Genomic DNA, 5,923 nt, shown 5'->3' on the forward strand with positions numbered 1-5,923 from the left:
AAAATTAGCTGGGCGTGGTGGCAGGTGCATGTAATCCCAGCTACTCAGGAGGCTGAGGCCGGAGAATCGCTTGAACCTAGGAGGCGGAGGTTGCAGTGAGCCGAGATCATGCCACTGCACTCCAGCCTGGGCAACAAGAGTGGAACTCTGTCAAAAAAAAAAAAAAAAAAAAAACTGGGGACATCCTATTTCTGCCATGATATTTGCACTATCAGTGTATCACAGGGGTCCTTCTAAGCCAGTAATATACTTCTGTACCAAAATGTATTTAACTGGTAATCCTAAATCTTTTGATAAAGCCCTTCCATTTCTCTTCCACCCCTGTGGTCCCTGTGGTACATCTTGTGCTGAAAGATTACCTTCTACTCAAATCTTAACTATTTTACTGAATCTCTCCACCTCCTTTTGCACCCCTCGACTCAGCCAGGAAAAAAATATATATATATATATATTTCCTGCCCCTGGCGTTTCCTTAATCAGATGCAGACATGGCTGGATGTTCTTTGCTGGGCTGCTGAGTCAGAAGCCTGGACGGGCCAGCTTCAGTTTTAATGAAGTGGCTCAGGAAGGAAGTGCTAACAGAGATGGGTGCACAGTGCAGTCAGTGGGTGGGAGCTGATGCTGGCTAGAAGACCTGAGTCTTCCGAGAGGCAGCTTGATTCCTGGAAAAGACTACTGGGCTGGAAGTCAGGAGGCCTGGGGTACTCTCAGTTCTGCCGCTAACATGCTGCATGACCATGGTAAGTCATTGCCTTTCTCCGAGCCTCAGTGAGAAACAGCGGGCCTGGCCCCAGAAGACACTGTGGGAGAACTAGAGGTCTTCTGCGTCAGGCCCCTACTAAGAAGGCAGTCTCCTGTGAGGATACCTAAGAGATGAGTTAGAAGCAGAGGGCACATTTCACAAACAGCCCCCAAGGGGTTGTCAGGAACAGACCACAGGAAGAATCAGAGAGACAGAAATTGCCCAAGCCTGGGGTCTGAACTGAAGAGGGCAGCCTGGAGGACACCAGTTAGAAGTTGGAAAGAGAGAGAGAGAGCTCTGAATGAGTTAAGTCAAGAAGAAGGATCATGGTAGAGGTAAATTGCAGGGTAGGCGGGGAAAGGCTGTGGAGAGGGGTTTCTGGGCAGTGGAGCCAGGAGCTAGCCTACTAAAGTCCTGGAGCTCTAGGGGAGATGCAGAAAGCAGGCTGAGGCCAGGCATGGTGGCTCACGCCTGTAATCCCAACAGTTTGGGAGACCAAGGTGGGCAGATCACTTGAGGCCAGAAGTTCCAGACCAGCCTGGCCAGCATGGTGAAACCCTGTCTCTACTAAAAATACAAAAATGAGCCAGGCGTGGTGTGCATACCTGTAATCCCAGCTACTCAGGAGGCTGAGACATGAGAATCACTTGAACCTGGGAGATGGAGATTGCAGTGAGCAGAGATCGCGCCATTGCACTCTAGCCTGGCGACACAGCAAGACTCTGTCTCAAAAAAAAAAAAAAACAAAAACAAAAAAAAGGCAGGCTGAGACTAGAGCAAGGGAGGTTTAAAAAATGGACTAGAACCACACAGACAAGCCTTAAATGTTCAATCATGTCAGGCTGATATTTGAAGGAAAACAGGTGCCAACTATGTGCCCACCTGCAGAGCATGCCATCCCTGAGACCCTTCACCGTGGAAGAAAGGGAACTTTTTGTTCTATAAACACCTGATATTTCATGTTCCACATTAAGGGCTGACTGGAGAACCTGAGGTGCTGTGCAGAGACCAGAGGAAGGCTTTGATCCCAAGCCTGCAGCCGTAAGAGAAGAACGAGCCCATGAGTTCCAGCCTGTGGGTCCTTCCACATGCTAGTTCCCATACCTGGAATGTATTCTTTCCTGACCCAGAAAATTCCCTCAGGGCTTCCTCTTCCAGGAAGTCTTCCCTGAGTCTGTCACCTCTTCACCCTCACTCCTTCTGCATGCTCCCAAAATCCCCTGCACTTCTCTACTGTGGATGCTTACCCAGTGCACTGTGGTCCACTCTGGCTTTTGTATCTCCTTAACTAGCAGCTCTGTCTTTTTCATTTTGGATTCCCAGACCTATCAGAGAGCCTAGTGCTTGCCAAATGCTGGGAAAATACTTATTGAAAGGATATTGACTACTCAGTGTTAGCCACAAGGCCCCTCGGACAGTCTTGCCATAGGAAACATCAATGGGAGAACCTTTTGGAATATATAGAGAGATGCTGTGGGGAACTTATGGGTTTGTTTTTTTTGTTGTTGTTTGTTTGTTTGGCTAAACTCACAGCAATAGGTGTTAGAGTCATACAAGAGTTACAATAGCACCCAAGAGCCCATTTATGACTAGAAATTTCTTCCAGAATTCCCTTCAAAGCATGATTCTACTGCTGTGTTTGGGGTGGGGAGTGTGTGGCAGTGGCGAGGGGACACAATCCTGCCTCTAGGATACAACTCTGGAGTGGATATGTGCCAAGAAAGCTCACCTTGGGGACCTGGGATGGAGGTAGGCATCTGGTAGAAAGGGAGAGTGAGGATTCTGGGCACACTATGAAAACTAATACCAGAAACCAGATCAAGACACCCAACATCCCCATTCCCAACCACACTCATCTATGCTGGAGGTGATTATCCCCACGCCCCTCCTATGTTACTCTTCCTGAGCCATTGGAGTGCCAGAATAAACATAACCAACTAGAAGACTTCTGCAGAATGGAAAAGGATGGAAGATTCCAGACTAGAAAGGCCAAGGACAGCAGATGGACACTGAATGTTGAGATTTGTCAGTGGAGTGCTGCAAGACAGGATGCAAAGTTATGACAGGTGTCTTTGCTTCTAGAGAGGCTTCGCAGACATGCATTCTATCCCACCCCACCCCGCCCCACCCCCTGGGTGTGTAGGTACTCCTCCTTCTTGTTCCCTCAGCATTCTGTGTTCACTTCTACAGTGGTGCTTTTCACACTGTTTATGATTGTCTGTCTGCTCATGTATTGGTCAGCTTCTCTGAACTGGAAGCTCCTGGCAAAGCAGGGACTATCATCTTTTTCTTTGTATCCCCAGGGTCCAGCTCAGCACCTGGCTCACATTAGGCACTCAGTGAATGTTGATGTGAACAAATGAACTGATTCAAAGAAGTGTCTCCTGAAGTTGCTTCTTTCCAATCCAGCTAACAAATGCAGTATTCTGAATGGAGGTACCAGAGATCACGTCATCTTCAGCTTTCTGCTGCAGATCCACATGAAGAATCACACATATCCTTAATGTTAGATAGGACTTTGCATTGAACACTTTAAAATGTGATGTCTGGCTTTGAAGAGGGTGTATAACACACATAATTTACTGTGCATCAGTCTCACTAATGGAAAATAAACAATAACCCATAAATCATCTTTCTTCAAGTGTAATGTGTTTAGGTTAAAAGTTGATTGGTCAGTGTTAAAATATATGTAAATTTTAGCCTTCCAGATCCCATGAAAATGTCTGAAAAAAAACTTTTAAAAATGAGTAGTACAAGGTTATTTGTTACAGCATTTAAAAATATCATATGATTGGAAACAACCTAAATGTTCATCAATAGGGGACTAGTTAAATAATTTATGGTACATCATCATTCATGTAATGGGACACTATGAAGTTGTAAAAAAACAGAGAATAAGGAAGTGTTTTGCTGACATAGAACAATCTCCAAGACACATTGTTAAGATGTAGAACAATGTGTCATATACTGCTGTGTGTTAAAAGGCTGAAAGGGAATATCTATGTATTTGCTTGAATGTGCATAAAAGCATCCCAGGAAGATACATAAGAAACTGACAACACTGTTTAACCATGGAAGACTGAAAGGAAGAGATGGGAAAAAGACTGCATTACATACTCTTTCATTTACATTTTAGACCATGTAAATGTATTATTTAGTCAAAAATAAATATAAAAAGGAAGAAACCACAACAACCATAGGAAATAAGAAAAGGTGACATCAATGTGACATAAATTTTGAGCGATACCAACAAGCAAGAAAGGCCATGAATTTGGACTAACAGACAGATCAGAGCAGTAAACATTGCAATTCAATAAGTTGTAAGAGTATGCTTTCCCAAAGAAGCATTAATCACAGAGTCAATGAATGTGAGGAGCAGGGGTGGGCTATGAGGCAATCATTGAAGAGTGGCAGTGGAAACAGCTGGGAAAAGTGGCCCTCTCCCTCCCTCTCCTTTCCCCCAGTGGACCATTTGTTAGCAGCAGCATTTGGCCTTGGCCCTCAGTCTAAAGTTACCTAGAGAGGGCTCTAGGAAGGGTGCTGAGACCTCCACAACAGATAGGAGGACAAAACCAAAAGGAAAACCAATATTAGTCAAGAGTGAAACCTTCTACAAGGCTCCACCCCCAGAGAAAAGCCCTCCTTACTTCATCAGTTGTGGGGGTCCCTGGTCTTCCTGCCTCTCCACCCACATAACCTAAAGGGAAGCCTGACTGTTGACATTTCCTACCCACTTAAACAGAACCCACAGTCAGCCCTCCCATTCCGGAGAGAGGTTTGTGGGGAAAACAGATAGATCAACACAATTGCAGAGGAAACTCATGCCATCTACCCATAATAACCAACACAGGTTTTCATTCATAAATAAATAAATCGCCAAGCATTTGAGAAAAACTAGCAACATAATGAAAAGGACCAAAATAAACAAATGGAACTGACCCAGAGGAAAGAGGGAGAATTAAGGGAATTGAAGAAAATGTAAATATATTCTGACATATATTGCTAGAAAAGCTAGCCAAGCGCTATTCTCCCAGGTTAGAATATTTTACAACTTCCCCTTCTATCTCTTTAAAATAATATTTAGTAATTTGGCAAATATTTACTAACTCCTTACAATGTGTCAGGAACCAAAATTTCTGGGTTTTTTTGTTTGTTTGTTTAATTATCTTTTTCCTCTAATAGCTAATGGTAGAAAAATCAGACAAGTCCATTATGATATGATGTGGCAAATGCTATGATAGATTAAGCACAGAAGAGGTAGGGCACAGTGGCTCACGCCTGTGTAATCCCAGCACTTTGGGAGGCCAAGGCATGTGGATCACCTGAGGTCAGGAGTTCAAGACCAGCCTGGCCAACTTGGTGAAACCCCGTCTCTACTAAATTTACAAATATTAGCCAGGCAGAGTGGTGCACGCCTGTAATCCCAGCTACTCAAGAGGCTGAGGCTGGAGAATCACTTGAACCCGGGAGGTGGAGGTTGTAGTGAGCCAAGATTATGACACTGCACTCCAGCCTGGGTGACAAAGCCAGACTCCTTCTCAACAACAACAACAACAACAAAAAGATTAAGTACAGAAGAGAGCACCTTGTCAGCTGGAACGGAATATTTCACTTAAACATTAATAGATAGCTGGGCGCTGTGGTTCACATCTGTAATCCCAGCACTTTGGGACACCGAGGCTGGCAGATCATGAGGTCAGGAGTTTGAGACCAGCCTAGCCAATATGGTGAAACCCCGTCTCTACTAAAAAAAATTTGTAAAAATTATCCAGGCGCGGTTGCGCAAGCCTGTAGTCCCAGCTACTTGGGAGGCTGAGGCAGGAGAATCGTTTGAACCTGGGAGATGGAGGTTTCAGTGAGCTGAGATCGTGCCATTGCACTCCAGTCTGGGTGACAGAGTGAGACTTTGTCTCAAACAAACAAACAAACAAACAAAAAACATTAATAGATAAGACAGGAGAGAATTAGCCTTGGCACACGAATAACATGAATAAGCACAGCACATTTCAGGAAATAAAACTAGCTTAAAATGTTTGAGACCTAATGAGTCGTAGACGATGAGGAGAGAAATGTGGGCAGGGGTCAACTCATCTGCCATGTTAAGAATTGAGACCCTTTCCTCTAGTCTAGAGCTTTTCAGGTATATTCAGGGAAAAGAACCCTTAGGAGGCCCTTCATACA

General features: G+C 44.5%; 1 long non-coding RNA gene across 1 annotated transcript; it reads left to right on the forward strand.

The window, feature by feature from the left end:
- Positions 1–478: 478 nt before the first annotated feature.
- Positions 479–3,372, forward strand: LOC738229 (uncharacterized). The gene is made up of 3 exons (XR_676820.1): positions 479–740; positions 1,717–1,816; positions 3,046–3,372. It is a non-coding gene; the product is annotated as an uncharacterized LOC738229 (long non-coding RNA).
- The last annotated feature ends 2,551 nt before the right edge of the window (positions 3,373–5,923 follow it).

The sequence above is a fragment of the Pan troglodytes genome, chromosome X (assembly GCF_028858775.2).
Source record: "Pan troglodytes isolate AG18354 chromosome X, NHGRI_mPanTro3-v2.0_pri, whole genome shotgun sequence".
Classification (NCBI taxonomy): domain Eukaryota; kingdom Metazoa; phylum Chordata; class Mammalia; order Primates; family Hominidae; genus Pan; species Pan troglodytes.